Source organism: Manis pentadactyla, chromosome 8, assembly GCF_030020395.1.
Source record: "Manis pentadactyla isolate mManPen7 chromosome 8, mManPen7.hap1, whole genome shotgun sequence".
NCBI classification, from domain to species: Eukaryota; Metazoa; Chordata; class Mammalia; order Pholidota; family Manidae; genus Manis; species Manis pentadactyla.
In genome coordinates this window covers 36,148,486-36,164,530 of record NC_080026.1, presented here as the reverse complement: position 1 = coordinate 36,164,530, position 16,045 = coordinate 36,148,486, and the positions used below count along the sequence as shown (strand labels likewise).

The 16,045-nt window shown below is 40.7% G+C and overlaps 1 protein-coding gene across 5 annotated transcripts in view; it reads left to right on the top strand.

Moving 5' to 3' along the window:
• MGAT5 (alpha-1,6-mannosylglycoprotein 6-beta-N-acetylglucosaminyltransferase) overlaps nucleotides 1–16,045 on the top strand; it is a 335,878-nt gene that overhangs the window by 43,969 nt on the left and 275,864 nt on the right. For all 5 annotated transcript variants that reach the window (XM_057505663.1, XM_057505664.1, XM_036886669.2 and 2 more), the window contains exon 2: nucleotides 7,157–7,206. The gene's annotated coding sequence lies outside the window, so the exon portion shown is untranslated. The remainder of the gene's footprint in view (nucleotides 1–7,156; nucleotides 7,207–16,045) is intronic.

The window sequence follows — 16,045 nt, the reverse complement described above, 5'->3', positions numbered from 1 at the left end:
CAGGGTATTTTAAAGGGACTGTTCTAGATGGAAGCATTCCTAAGGCTAAATAGATATCACCAGAAAAAATAACATCACAGCAAAGAAAGCAGACCAACCAAATACTAACTAAAGGCAAAAAATTAAATCAACTATCCACAAAAGCAGTCAAAGGAAACACAAAAGAGTACAGAATAAAACACCTAACATATAAAGAATGGAGGAGGAAGACTAAGAAGAGAGAGAAATAAAGAATCACCAGACTGTGTTTATAATAGCATAATAAGAGAGTTAAGTTAGATGGTTAGATAGTAAAGAAGCTACGCTTGAACCTTTGGTAACCACGAATCCAAAGCCTACAATGGCAGTAAGTACATATCTATCGATAATCACCCTAAATGTAAAAGGGCTGAATGCACCAATCAAAAGACACAGAATAATAGAATGGATAAAAAAGCAAGACCCATCTATATGCTGCTTACGAGAGACACACGTCAAACCCAAAGACATACACAGACTAAAAGTGAAGGGATGGAAAAAGATATTTCATGCAAACAATAGGGAGAAAAAAGCAGGTGTTGCACTACTTGTATAAGACAAAATAGACTTCAAAACAAAAAAAGTAATGAGATAAAGAAGGACATTACATAACGAAAAAGGGGCAGTCCAGCAAGAGGATATAACCATTTTATATATATATATATATATATATATATATATATATATATATATATATGCACCCAATACAGGAGCACCGACATATGTGAAACAAATACTAACAGAATTAAAAGAGGAAATAGAATGCAATACATTCGTTCTAGGAGACTTCAACACACCACTCACACCAAAGGACAGATCTATGATACAGAAAATAAGTAAGGACACAGAGGCACTGAATAACACACTAGAGCAGATGGATGTAACAGACATCTACAGAACTCTACACCAAAAAGGAGCAGGCTATACATTCTTCTCAAGTGCACATGGAACACTTTCAAGAATAGACCACATACTAGGCCACAAAAAGAACCTCAGTCAATTCAAAAAGATTGAAATTCTACCAACCAACTTCTCAGATCACAAAGATATAAAACTAGAAATAAATTGTACAAAGAAAACAAAAAGGCTCACAAACACATGGAGGCTTAACAACATGCTCCTAAACAATCAATGGATCAATGAACAAATTAAAACAAAGATCAAGCAATATATGGAGACAAAGGAGAACAGCAAAAAGCCCCAACTTCTGTGGGACGCAGTGAAGGGAGCTCTAAGAGGAAAGTATATAGCAATCCAGGCCTATTTAAAGAAGGAAGAACAATCCCAAATGAATAGTCTAAAGTCACAATTATTGAAATTGGAAAAAGAATAACAAATAAGGCCCAAAGTCATCAGAAGGAGGGACATAATAAAAATCAGAGAAGAAATAAATAAAATTGAAAAGAATGAAACAATATAAAAAAATCAGTAAAACCAAGAGCTGGTTCTTTAAGAAAATAAACAAAGTAGATAAACCCCTAGCCAGACTTATTCAGAGAAAAGGAGAATCAACACACATAAACCGAATCAGAAATGAGAAAGGAAAAATCACGACGGAACCCACAGAAATACAAAGAATTATTAGAGAATTCTATGAACATCTATATGCTAGCAAGATGGAAATCCTAGAAGAAATGGACAACTTTCTAGAAAAATACAACCTTCCAAGACTGACCAAGGAAGAGACAGAAAATCTAAACAGAACAATTACCAGCAACAAAATTGAATTGGTAATAAAAAAAATACCCACAAACAAAACCCCCAGGACAGATGGATTCACCACTGAATTTTATTAAACATATAGCAAAGACATAATACCCATTCTCCTTAAAGTTTTCCAAAAAATAGAAGAGGAGGGAATACTTCCAAACTCATTCTATGAAGTCAACATCACTCTAATACCAAAGCCAGGCAAAGACCCCACCAAAAAAGAAAATTCAGACCAATAACCCTGATGAACATAGATGCAAAAATACTCAACAAAATATTAGCAAACCAAATTCAAAAGTACATCAAGAGGATCGTACACCATGATCAAGTAGAATTCATCTCAGGGATGCAAGGATGGTACAACATTCGAAAATCCATCAACATCATCCATGACATCAACAAAAAGAAGGACAAAAACCACATGATAATCTCCATAGATGCTGAAAAAGCATTCGATAAAATTCAACATCCATTCATGATAAAAACTCTCAACAAAATGGGTATAGAGGGCAAGTACCTCAACATAATGAAGGCCATATATGACAAACCCACAGCCAACATCATACTTAACAGCTTGAAGCTGAAAGCTTTTCCTGTAAGATCGGGAACAAGACAGGGATGTCCACTCTCCCCACTTTTATTCAACATAGTACTGGAGGTCCTAGCCACGGCAATCAGACAAAACAAAGAAATACAAGGCATCCAGATTGGTAAAGAAGAAGTCAAACTGTCACTATTTGCAGATGACATGATATTGTACATAAAAAACCCTAAAGACTCCACTCCAGAACTACTAGAACTAATATTGGAATTCAGCAAAGTTGCAGGATATAAAATTAATACATAGAAATCTGTTGCTTTCCTATACATTCACAATGAGCTAACAGAGAAACCAGGAAAACAATTCCATTCACAATTGCATCAAAAAGAATAAAATACCTAGGAATAAACCTAACCAAGCAAGTGAAAGACCTATACCCTGAAAACTACAAGACCACTCCTAAGAGAAATTAAAGAGGACACTAACAAATGGAAACTCATCCCATGCTCTTGGCAAGGAAGAATTAATATTGTCAAAATGGCCATCCTGCCTAAAGCAATCTACAGATTCAATGCAATCCCTATCAAAATACCAACAACATTCTTCAACGAACTGGAACAAATAGTTCTAAAATTCATATGGAACCACAAAAGACCCCAAATAGCCAAAGCAATCCTGAGAAGGAAGAATAAAGTAGCGGGGATCTCGCTTCCCAACTTCAAGCTCTACTACAAAGCCACACTAATCAAGACAATTTCGTACTGGCACAAGAGCAGACACACAGACCAGTGGAACAGAATAAAGAGTCCCGATATTAACTCAAACATATACGGTCAATTAATGTAAGATAAAGGAGCCATGGATATACAGTGGGAAATGACAGCCTCTTCAACAGCTGGTATCGGCAAAACTGAACAGCTACATGTAAGAGAATGAAACTGGATCATTGTCTAGCCCCATGCGCAAAAGTAAATTTGAAATAGATCGAAGACCTGAATGTAAGTCATGAAACCATAAAACTCTTAGACAAAAACATAAGCCAAACTCTCTTGGACAGAAACATGAGCAACTTCTTCATGAACATATCTCCCCGGGCAAGGGAAACAAAAGCAAAAATGAACAAGTGGGACTATATCAAGCTGAAACGCTTCTGTACAGCAAAGGACGCCATCAATAGAACAAAAAGACATCCTACAGTATGGGAGAATATATTCATAAATGATGTATCCAATAAAGGATTGACATCCAAAATGTATAAAGAGCTCTCACACCTCAACAAACTACAAGGAAATAATCCAGTTAAAAAATGGGCAGAGGGTATGAAGAGACATGTCTCCAAAGAAGAAATTCACATGGCCAACAGACACATGAAAAGATGCTCCAGATTGCTAATCATCAGAGAAATGTAAATTAAAAGCACAATGAGATATCACCTCACACCAGTAAGGATTGCCACCATCCAAAAGACAAACAACAACAAATGTTGGTGAGGATGTGGAGAAAGGGAAACCCTCCTGCACTGTTGGTGGGAATGTAAATTAATTCAACCATGGTGGAAAGCAGTATGGAGGTTCCTCAAAAAACTCAAAGTAGAAATACCATTTGACCCAGGAATTCCACTCCTAGCAATTTACCCTAAGAACGCAGCAGCCCATTTTGAAAAAGACATATGCACCCGTATGTTTGTCACACCACTATTTACAATAGCCAAGAAATGGAAGCAACCTAAGTGTCCATCAGTAGATGAATGGATAAAGAAGAGGTGGTACATATACACAATGGAATATTATTCAGCCATAAGAAGAAAAGAAATCCTACCATTTGCAACAACATGGATGGAGCTAGATGGTATTTTGCTCAGTGAAATAAGCCAGGCGGAGAAAGACAAGTATCAAATGGTTTCACTCATATGTGGGGTATAAGAACAAAGCAAAAACTGAAGGAGCAAAATGGCATCAGACTCTCAGAACCCAAGAATGGATTAACAGTTACTAACGGGAAAGGGACTGGGGAGGATGGGTGGGAAGGGAGGGACAAGGGGTTAAAACGGACATTATGATTAGCAGACATAATGTGGAGGGGGTCCGGGGAGGGCTGTACAACACAGAGAAGACAAGTAGTGATTCTATAGTATCTTACTATGCTGATGGACAGTGACTGTAATGGGGTATGTGGTGGAGACTTGATGATGGGGGGAGTCTAGTAACCATAATGTTGCTCATGTAATTGTAGATTAATGATACCAAAATTAAAAAAAAAAAAAGGAAGGTATAATGTTGTTTGAAAATGGGATTCTGGTTTTTCCCAGCTTCTTTGTCGTGGTCCTGTAATTACTGCCTTATTCTTCTTTGATAGAAATCATGGGAATCCAATTTCATCTACAAATACTTTCCCAGTTTAGGTAATAATTAAGAGGGGAAGATCAAGACCTTACTCCGGGAAGAGATTGAGGGAAGCTGCTTATACTGAGAAAAGATCATTTTGGGTGAAAAGTTAATGTAAGCTAAGTAGGAGTTCTATTTCAAAATTCAGGAAGGAGAAAGGACTTCGTTCAATGTTTTCTTCATCTACATACACAACTAGAAGTGGCTATAAACTATGCAGGAAATGATATTTCAGATTAATTGAACATTAAAGCTTTGTTGAGGATAGAAGTGAATGGCCTTTTGGTTTCTTGGTGGCTATGAATTTTGCTAATATATAGAACCAAGGGTGATGCAATCATTTGCCTATGACTTGGAGTAGCTTGTCTGATTAAGGTAAAATCAAGATTGGTTTCTTAATGTGATTAGTATTTAAAAATCCTATTAGAGAATGTTGCAGTAGGTAAAGGGTGATGAACTTTTTTTCATTTTTCTTTTCTTTTTTTTTGCACATCACTAACACTAAAACTTTTTGAATCTTACATTCTTAGTCCTGGTAGTGTCCGTAAGTCATTATTGCCTGTGTGCTTGATCCCAATATTCACAAGGACAGTTGTCATAGAATGTGCCAAATGATTTGTCAGTGAAAACATGCAGAAAAAGAGTAAAAGCATGGGAAATAAGTTGACACTGAGGCATCAATATCATTTCATCTTATTTTCCATTTTATTAGCCTACTCTAGAACCCATGAATGAAGTGCTTCTGATGTTGACCATTGTGCTTAGGATTACTTTCTCTAAATGTATCTTGATAGCTGGATTTACTGAAGTTAGCAGCTTTTTCTGTATCCTGATACTCCAGTTTCAAAAACCATTCCTTCACCTCAGAGCTATCTCAGACAGAAGCTTATATGGAAAGGGGGGCATGTGGTCACTGGCATTGACTTAGTTCCTTCTGACCTTTCATCCTTCTTTAGTAAACGTTTATTAAAGCCAGTTTCATGGAGATGGGGATTGGAAATTGAGTGCAGGTTAAGCCAGTGTATAACTCTGGTATTGCTCAGAGATGGTTGACACAGACAAAAATGTTAATGCTGGGGAGGGTAGTTCTATGCTGCAGAACACACGAAGAGGGAATTGGCTTGTTTGGATCAAAAATAACAAAACTCTCAGACATTTTTCAGCAGAAAATGGTACATACTCTTCTGTGAGGGCCTTAAGTAAAAGGTAGACCAGATGGTCAGATTTACTGGCAGTCAGTTTGAAGATGTGTCTGTGCAACATTGTCTGTTTTTTCCCCTGTCTTCTTCTCCTCTCCTCCCTTCCTACTGAGATGTCTTTCAGTTTTATAATTATCTGCTGATAAATTCTGTGAATTTCAGAAAAACACTGTACATATCTGTTAAAGGACGTGTCCTTCCCCTTTTGTTTTTTCATAAAGGAGTTTATAGAGGGAAAATATTAGGTATATCAGAAGCACATAGTAGATATTTTTCTAAAATGGCTCTTCACTGCTTTTTTTTAGTTTTATTCTTCAAGGTAAAGTGGCTATAAGTGATCTGTTCTATTTGAATAAACAGGCTTGCAATTCAATTGGCTTTATCTTATCTTGCAAGTGTTTTTTTGTGATAGAGCTATCTCATTTTAAAATTGGATGCATACCTATGCTCGGGACTGTGTGTGTGTATTAATGTAGTCTAGTCCAGAAAGCAGTAGGATTGCTAAAATGCTTTGATTTAATGCCTCCTGAGACTTAAAACAAACAATGGTTTTGTGCAGCTGATCCATCTTTGCCAATGTAGCCTTACTCCTGCTGAACTAATAATAGATGGATTTGGGTCTTAACAAGGGAGATAATACAGTTTTTTAGATAAGTACCTCCAGGTGTTGAAGTCATAGGGCTTCCCACCTAGCTATTTTTAGGTATCTTATTTGGGGGAGACTATATTAAAAGGCATTTGGGTTCCAAAATAGGGCTGTGGTAGGAAGCCAAGGAAACAGTTTCTGTTAAGGCTTCAGGAATGTAGAGGAAGCACAAGGTGCTTTGGTGCTTGAGACTGAAACAATGTAACAGTGTATTCCCCCCCCAACAGGACTCAGTGGTATGGAACATCTGGTTGATCATAGTCATGGAAGCCCATTAGTTTATAATACGGTATCCAGATAACCTTTACAGAGATAAATTAAAATATAACTAGCATCCTGAATACGTGACCTAATAGCTCCCACTGCAATGGTTCCTGGGTGCTGACTGCCCCTCTAACCTTGTCACGAATGTATAAAAGGCATGGCCCTGCTGCACTCGGAGCTCAGCCTTTGGATATGAATCCGCTGAGCCAGGGCCAGCACTAATAAATGCTGCTTCTCGCCAAACGTCTCCGTGTCCCGACTCCTTGTTCGTAGTTTCCGCGGTTTCTGCAACATGAGAAGCAAAGTTCATAGAAGCTCTTTGTCAGCCTCTTTGCAATGGATCAAGTCCTTAAAGGGGAAAAACTTAAAAATGTTTTTGTCCTTGTGATTTCAGGAGCAATTACTGTTCTCCAGTGGACATTGGAGGAGGATCCATTAGGTCATGTAAGTACTGAAGTAAGCAGATATCCACCTGGACCAGCACAAACCCAGGAGATCTGCCCTTGGGAGGGGAAGGACCAGGTAGTTCATGAAAGTGTTGGCAGTCGGAACCATCAAAAATACAGACATTAGTTCAAAGGGGCCAAGAGGTGGCTCTGCCAGTGCCACCCCAGACCTAAGGGACACCTCTAGCTGTCTGCTTAAGACTTGGGGAGTTGCTCTTTTGGGATAATTTGGCAAGGATATTTTATCTGACTAGAATCTAAGTGGAGCAGAGGGCCATTTATTTCTTTATTCAGTGCTTATCAAACACAAACTTATTTAGCTTGATCACGGCCAGTTACTCTTACGTAGAAGGCTGGCCCCTTCACAGCAGCCCAACCAAAGCTGGTGCAGAAGCTGACGCTGTGAATGTAAGCAGTCAGTGAGCTAGAGTGTGACTCAAAGGCTGCATGATCTCTGAACTGTGTCTTTATCAAGGAACTGTTGTTCAAGGAGCACATTTTCCTACATCCCCAGTTATGAACATATTTTATGGAGGAAGCAATTGGCTATTTACTTCCTTATTTTAATGGTCTGAATAGTCTAGTGTTTATAAAGCCACTGTGCAGGCTATCCTTGAGAGTTACCTTAGTAGATGCGACTTTCAACTTGGGAGCAGAATTTTTGGATTTCACAGCCTGATAGGATTTTGGTGTCAAGGTTATGGGACCAACAGAATGAAACATTAAACATTCCTAAATCTTCTTTCTTTTATGTACGTGAGTTTTTGAAGAAACTTTGTTACCAACAACATCGCAGTGGTGGGGGGAACAAATATGCCAGCATCTCATAAGCAGATGAATGTCTTATGTGAATAAAAGCCTTCATGTTAGAGCTAGATAATCATGTGACCATGTGACTTCTCAGAGGCTTCTCTGTAGTTGTCACCTTGAGTGTGTGTCCTGCTGTGAGAAAGAGAAATAAGGCGTGTCATCTTTAGAACCTCAAAGGGATTTTGAATCTCTAAAGACACTGGATTTTGCCTAAGATGCAACAAGGATAGTTAATCCATCCCTCCACCCCCAGCCCTGCCCCCCATTCACACACCACACATATCACTTAATTGGAATGGGACTTCATTTTAGAGACTGAAATACTCAACAGTCTATCTTCAAGGGTCTGATCTGAAATTACTTTAGTGTTGACAGATAGGGAAGGCCACTCTCTTAGCTTCCAAGAATTGTCAGGCATTGTGCAGCTGAGGGTAACAAGCTGGCCTGGTGGGACTCAGAGCTGGGACTGTAGTCCCTGATTTCCAGTTGCTGTGGCTTATGCTGTGAGAAGGATGAGCATCTGCCTGCCTTTCTGAGCTGTGATTTCTGTGTGTGGCAGCATCTGCACTTTCCTCCTGCTCTCTGCTCTGCACTGTGTAGGGCTGACAGCCCTCAGGAAGCAGGCTGATGTGTTGGCATCGTGTGGCACTCCTGGGTTGTGTCTGTCTGCCACCAAATATGTTGTCACCTCCCCTCTTCACTCCGTACCTAGCTGCCTTTGGAGAGGCCTCTGGGCTCCTCTGGGAATAACCGTTGAAAGAGCAGCTGTCTGTCAGCCTCCCCGGAGCCAGCGGATTGGGCCATGGTTGGAGTGGTTCCTAGTGCAGAAGACTTGGCTGTCGGTGACATTTATAACTTGAAAGCCATATCACAGATGAAGTTTGCATTTCTTATAATCCTTTAAATTGTCTTCAGGGTATAAAACATGTGGCCTCTACACACTTTGGCAATCTGCAGGTGGGTGGCCATAGTGGGGTCTCCCTGCAGGTGTAGATGCAGCTTACCATTCCTGCCTGACCATCCTGTGAAGTCCTTGCTCTTCTGATTTAGAGAGGAAGAGTTGACCTGGCTTTATGCTTAGGTTTATATGTAGTCATAGGAGTCAGTTTAGATAAGGAAGATTGCCTTCTAAGAACAAATGACTCTTTAACTCTGCCTATCAGAGAGCCTGTGATAAAGAGAATATTACTGGGAATTTAATATCAGAAAATATATCTCAAATGGGTTGGTAGATTCTATACCTGTTGGTTGTTTTTTTTTTAAATGCCCTCATTTCTCAAAGAACCAGCTTTTAAGCTTCATTTCTTAAGATATGATTAGAAGAGAAAGATGCAGTGTTCATGGTAGAAATAAAAACCCAAGTTCCCCCCACAGATCATGTGAGCATGTACAGCCAAAGACAGTGGTGAAAGTGCAGAAGGGAATGGGAATTCATTTTCCTGTGGGTCTGGCTAGACTGTAAATCCCTGGAGGGCAAGACATAGCTTACTGCTCCTCACACTGCCAGTGGCTGTCCCAGAACCTGGCACACGGCCGCATGATGAGCTGAACAATCAGTGTTAAAAAAGAAAAGGTTTTAAGTAGAAAATTTTTTGTTTCTATTTCATTTTACCCTGGTAGTGTAGACATTGAAAACACATTTCATCAGCAAATCTAGATTATGGGATTTGAAGTTAATGACATTTTCCTGTTGGTGTCAAAGAAGAGTGATCTGGGAAGAGGTATAACAGAAATGGGAGTTTAGATGGCCAGCCTTAGATGTGATTAAAATAAAACACCTTCAGTGCTTGTGCTCAGATTTCTTCCCATGGTTCTTGGGACGTTAGGCGTGTGTGATGAACTGTAGGTACGTGACCTTGGCTGTGCGCTGCGCAGCTCAGTCCGGAGCAGAGCCTGCCTAGAGTGGGGCAGGAGCAGATTCTTGAACCAGCCTGATGGTGGCCATGGTCTCTGGAAGGAATGTTGGCTGAGGAGTGTGTGTCCCCTTCCTGGCCATTTGCCCTTGGTGCACATTTGTATTCCATCTCAGTCTTCCTTCTCAGGGCCCACGAAGTACTGGAGTTGGAAGACAGTGCTCTTAACAGCCGCTGCCATTGTGGACAAAGGGGCATGGTGGGTTAATGCCCCTTTCACCCTACCTCCTTCCTGCCCTAGGGGAAAGGGGGCTGCTGGGGCAGAGGTCAGGGCTTTGGGCAGCCACAGCCCTGTCACCAGGGGACACACACGGAACAGCAGAGCAGCTGTCTTCACGAGGTGTGCCTGGCTTTGATGACTAATTGGAATTGCCGGTTCACGGCAAGAGGTTTCAAAGCGCTTCATGCATCGCATCTATTCTCTGGTTTTACTTTTTACTGGCCTCCCATGTAGTGGGTCCTGCTCAGCAGAGTGGATGTTCTCTCCACATCCTGTTCTCTTCCCATAATACGTCATCATGCATGGTGCCACATGCAGACAGCTCATTTTGAAATAAACCTCATTTCCCTGAGCCAGTATGGGGTTGCTCACTGTTTGTCGACCTCCCAAGAAAGGAGGCCATTTCACTTTGCCTCTCAGGTTTAGAATGATGGACAGACAGCCTCGTCAGGCAAGACCTGTTGACAGGTTTCTAGTCCTTTCTTGTTTTACTGTAGCCATTTTCTAGGACCAGAGTCCTATGTTTTTTTAGGTGCATTGATGGATGACTGGCCATTCACTTACTCTTCCTTTTGGTCTGAGCCTCGGGATGGCATGCGGGATGGGTGTCCACAGCTCACACCTGGGAAGGAGAAGGAGCTGCTGAGCCAGTTGAAGCAAACCTGGGAGAGGCAGGAAGGCTTGGGGTGGGGTGTGTAGCCACCTCGGGAATTTGGTGGAAGAGTTTAGGGATTCCAGGAGCTTGGAAAAACAGTTTTTAAAAATTCTACCATCATGAATGGGTTCAATAAAAATAAATTACTAGGAAAATGAAACAAGGAAGTCCAAAATACAAGCCTCCGATTTTATTATTGGATTCAAAGACATAAAATTATCCTGTTAAATTGCTATCAAAGTTTCCAAAACACCCTCAATTTTGGTACTTATGTCTTCAGAGACCGCGGTCACTTTGTGGACTGGCTCTGCCTGTGCCTCACCCCCTTAGAGTAGCACTGACCTCTCTGAATCCTGTTCTTGTGCTACGAAGTGGAAGTGGTGCTGGTCTGCAGGGCACTGCTCTCCCAGACAGGCAGCGCCGGGGTGGAAACAGGTGCTCATTCCCGAATGCCCCACCCAAATGGCGTTCCTTTTAGACATCCTTCAGGGAGAGACTGCTGGGGATTGTTTCCTCTACCTCATCAGCCACCTTGACCCAATGTCTGCCCAGCTTATTAGAAAGGCATGTGTCCTGCATTTGTGACCTTCTGTAACAGATGGAGCTCTGTGTGCATGCATGTGTGTCTCTCTATGTGTAGTCATTTGCACCCAGTGTGAGTTTCTTTCTGGTTCATAGTTTTAGGCTGGTGGTAGTGTTGGTGAGGAAATGACCCCTTTTAAGAAGCATATAGCAGACAAGGCTAAATAGTCTTTTGAACACAGGCGCCCCTGGATCACCCCGTGGTAATCTTCATTCTAGCCCACTGGAGGTGGGGGACAGCTGGAGGAGCCAGTGTAGGGGGATTTTTGGCTGGGCCTGGCAGTGGTTAATATAACTTTCCATTCATATTCCATTGCCTAGAACTTGGTCACCTGGCCAGTCCTTGCCAGGAAACATAGTCTGTGTGTCCAGGGAGGAGAGAGCGTGGATTCAGGGAGTAGTGAGCATGCTCCGTCGCCTCCTTTCTCCTGCTTCTCTGACTCATTATCAGAATCTTGTTCACTATTGTATTCTTTTATCCAGTGAACTTGTTTATTCCTCTTTTATGCCTTGTGTGATTATGGCCAGGCATTACATTTTTATGCTTTAGGTTAGAAACAGTGATAAGAAAAGAAAATGGAAGGTTGCCTGAGAATTAATGGACAGTGATTATGCCAGGAGTAGCGGCTGCTGACTGTGAGAGGAAGTTGGCTATGTGCCATAGGCCACATTTGGATTTTTAAAAAAATCAAGGTATTTATGAGTTGAGAGTAATGCTTAGTCTTTAGAAAGTAAATAGCACTTAAGCAGAGGGAAATCACTGGTGCAGGGGCAGCCAGTAGCTCATGTTGAAGGGTGGCAGAGGTAATATAACTTGATGAAAAGCTGAAAAAATCTGAATTTTTATAAGTGCGCTTTTTCCCTACAGCAGTGAACTTAAAAAAAAAAAAAGAACAAACTGTAACACCTGGATTTGTTCTCAGTCCAGAGAAGCCAGAGAGTCAGAGCGTGAGAGGTGAGACCGCTGGGCAGAGAGGGATGATGTGTGTGTGTGTGTGTGTGTGTGTTGGGAATGGTCTTGGCAGAAGAGTTGCAGGCTGTAGCATCCTTCTGGAGCCAGTGTTTAATGAGTCTCAGCAGGAGAATGGGCCTGGGCATTTTGAACAGAGAGCTTACAGAAAATTGAGTATGTCGGTGACGGACGAGGGAGGTCCAGAAGGAAGATGTGATGACTCAGAGACTTGCAGCCACAGAAAGATGTCCAGCGCCCAGGGCCACAGCTGGGTGCAAGTTGGTGGTACTTCAGAAATGGGGAGTGGTGCCCCCATGGGGGAGATAGTGCCGGGCAGATGCAGAGAGGGCAAGATGCCCTGGCCGCTTCCCTGTGGCTGCCCTCCCATCTTCTTAGGTGCCTCCCACAGGCCAGCCATACATGGAAACCGGCCGGCCAGGGAATTTGGAAAATGCAGTATGCTGTGATACGTTGCAAGAAGGACAGTGTGTGTGGAGATTGGATTTGAAAGCAAACAGGTAGGTGGCTGGCATGGGGAGTGCAACGTCTTGGTGGAAAGCGGGAAAGGTAAATAGATCAAGAAAATGCTTTAGGAAAGAAATTTTATGAGTTTTGATTTTTCATTTCTTTCCTCCATGCCATATTCCTGCCTGTGTGGTTCTGTTGCCTTCTATATTTTTTTCATAAGTTTGCTAATGCTGTGCACACCATGTGATATTTTATGGACACATTTGCCTCCCTAGTAGTAACACCTAACGTTTGTTGAGTGCTCCCTGGGTGCCAGGAAGGCAGTGTTCTTGGTGCTGTGTCTGTATCGATTCATAGAATCATCAAAGCCACTCTGCAAGGCAGGTACAGTAGATCCTCACTCCTTGTGGATTCTGTACTTGCAAATTTGCCTACTTGTCTGTTTGCAATACCCAAGTCAATAGTTGCTGCACTGTAGTGATCATTCACAGACATACAGAGTAGAGGAAAATTTGAATGGCCTGTTGCTTACCTTCCCGGCTGAGATGGAACAAGCAAGCATGAGTTACAGTGCTGTTGGCCCTGAGTTCATTGTTTCTTTTTTTAATAGGCATTTTTTATTAAAATTAAGTTTATGTACAATATTATCTTGGTTTCAAATGAGCAGCTTAGTGATTCAGCAATTATACATTATAAAATGCTCACCATGATAAGTAGTTACCACATTACTATACAAAGATGGTACAGTGTTATCATATATGTTCCCTATGCTGTACTTCCATCCCTGTGACTAAATTGTTTTATAATTAGAAGTTGTACCTTTTTATCTCCTTCACCTATTTCACCTACCCTGCCTCCCACCATGATAACCAACCATATATTCTCTGTTTGAGTCTATTTCTATTTTGTTTGTTTTGTTTTTCACTTAAGTGAAATCTTATGGTAAACCTCTTTCTCTGACTGATTTATTTCATGTAGCATAATACCCTCTAGGTTCATTTGTGTTGCCACAAATGGCAAGGTTTCTTTCTTTATGGCTGAGTAATATTCCATTGTATGTCTATACCACATCTTCTTTATCTGTTCATCTGTTGATGGACACTCAGGTTACTCCCATATTTTGGCTATTGTAAATAATGTTGCAGTAAACATATGGGTGTGTGTCTCTTTTCCTTAGTGGCTATACCAATTTACAATCCCACCAGCAGTGTAGGAGGGTTCCCTTTTCTCCACATGTTGTCAGCAGTTGTTACGTCTTGTCTTGTTGATATTAGCCATTCTGACATGTGTGAGGTGATACCTCATTATGGTTTTGATTTGCATTTCCCTGATGATGAGTGATGTTGAGCATCTTTTCATGTGTCTGTTGGCCATCTGTATTTCTTTGGAAAAATGTCTATTTAAGTCCTCTGCTCATTTTTAATTGGATTGTTTTTTTGGTGTTGTATGAGTTCTTTATGTATTTTTAGATATTAGCCCTTTATCAGATATATCATTTGCAAATATTCTCCTATATGTTAGGTTACCTTTTTGTTTTATTGATGGCTTCTTTTGCTTTGTAGAAGCTTTTTAGTTTGATATAGTCCTACTTGTTTATTTTTGCTTTTGTTTCTCTTGCCTGGGGAGACATAGCCAGAAAAAATTTTCTTATGTTGATGTTTAAGAGTTTGCTGCCTATTTATCTTTCTAGTAGGTTTATGGCTTCAGGTCTTATATTTAAGTCTTAAATCCATTTTGAAATTATTTTTGTGTATGGTATAAGAGAATGATTTAGTTTCATTCTTTTGCACATAGCTGTCCAGTTTGCGCAAAACCATTTGTTGAAGAGACTGTCTTTTCCCCATTGTGTATTCTTGTCTCCTTTGTCATATGTTAATTAACTTTCCTGAATTCATTTATTCTAATAGTTTTTTGGTGGAGTCTTTAGGGACTTCCATCTGTAGTATCATGTCATCTGCAAATAGTGACGATTTTACTTCTTTCTTACCAATTTGGATGCCTTTCTTTTTCTTGTCTGATTGCTGTGGTTAGGCTCTCCAGTACTATGTTGAATAAATATGGTGAGAGTGGGCATCCTTCTCTTGTTCTTGATCTTAGAAGAAAAGCTTTCAGCTTTTTACCTTTGAATATAATGTTAGCTGTGGGTTTGTTATAAATGGCCTCTCTTATGTTGAGATATGTCGAGGGTTTTTATCTTGAATGGATATTGAACATTGTCACATGCTTTTTCAGCATTATTGAGATGATTATACAGTTTTCATCTTTCCATTTGCTTATGTGGTGTACCGCATTGACTGATTTGCAGATAATGAACCATCCTTGTATCTCTGGGATAAATCCTACCCTGAGTTCATTGTTAATGATTCAACAGCATATATTAAATAAAGAGTCTTAAAACAGGAACATATAACACATAGTTATATATTGATCGGTTGGCAAAAATGTTCTGATCGGAGGCTCACAGGAACCTAACCTCATATTTCCTGTAGGGGCCATGGTCTAGTATTCACTAATTCACTGTTCACAATGACTATACAGAACACAACTACTGTGAGTAATGACAATCAGCTGTGCTGATTTTATCGCCAGATACTGAGGCATGTAGAAGTCAAGGAAGCTGCTTAGTGTCACCCAGTAGGATCACATCCTAGACAGCCTGGCTCCATGCCCTTCATTCTTCACTGCTGTGTACTACTGTCTTTTATATCTATTTCATACTCTTTTCCATTCTTCTGAATCTGTTGTCAATGCTGCTGAAATCAACCCTATGGCTGTTTTCAATGACTGAAGTCCTTTTGATAAAGCTAACCATTAGCTCTGATTGAGAATCATGATGTGTATAAGCCCATAATAGAGGTAATAGTATTTGACATCTGTATGAAAAGCTCCATATATTTCATATGAGCTGGTTTGCACAGCAGTATCATGAAGGTCCCATCACCATCCGATTCATAGACAAAAACTGACGTCTTGGGAGGTTGTGATTTGGTCACGCCTCCAGGGTGAGGAAGTGGTAGAACAGACTCACATCCAGATTTCCTGGCTTCAGATCCCTCATTCTTTTTTGCAATATCAAGACTGGCTCCTGACCAGGCTTTGGGGACTAAATGCTTCTGATCTGCTGCTGTGGCTGTTCTGATTTGCTACTTCCATTCTCCTTTGACCTGGAGAAACTACAGAAAGTGATTTCAAGGGAGGGGCCAAAATGACTATTTCCATGTGTATAGAAGACCTTTT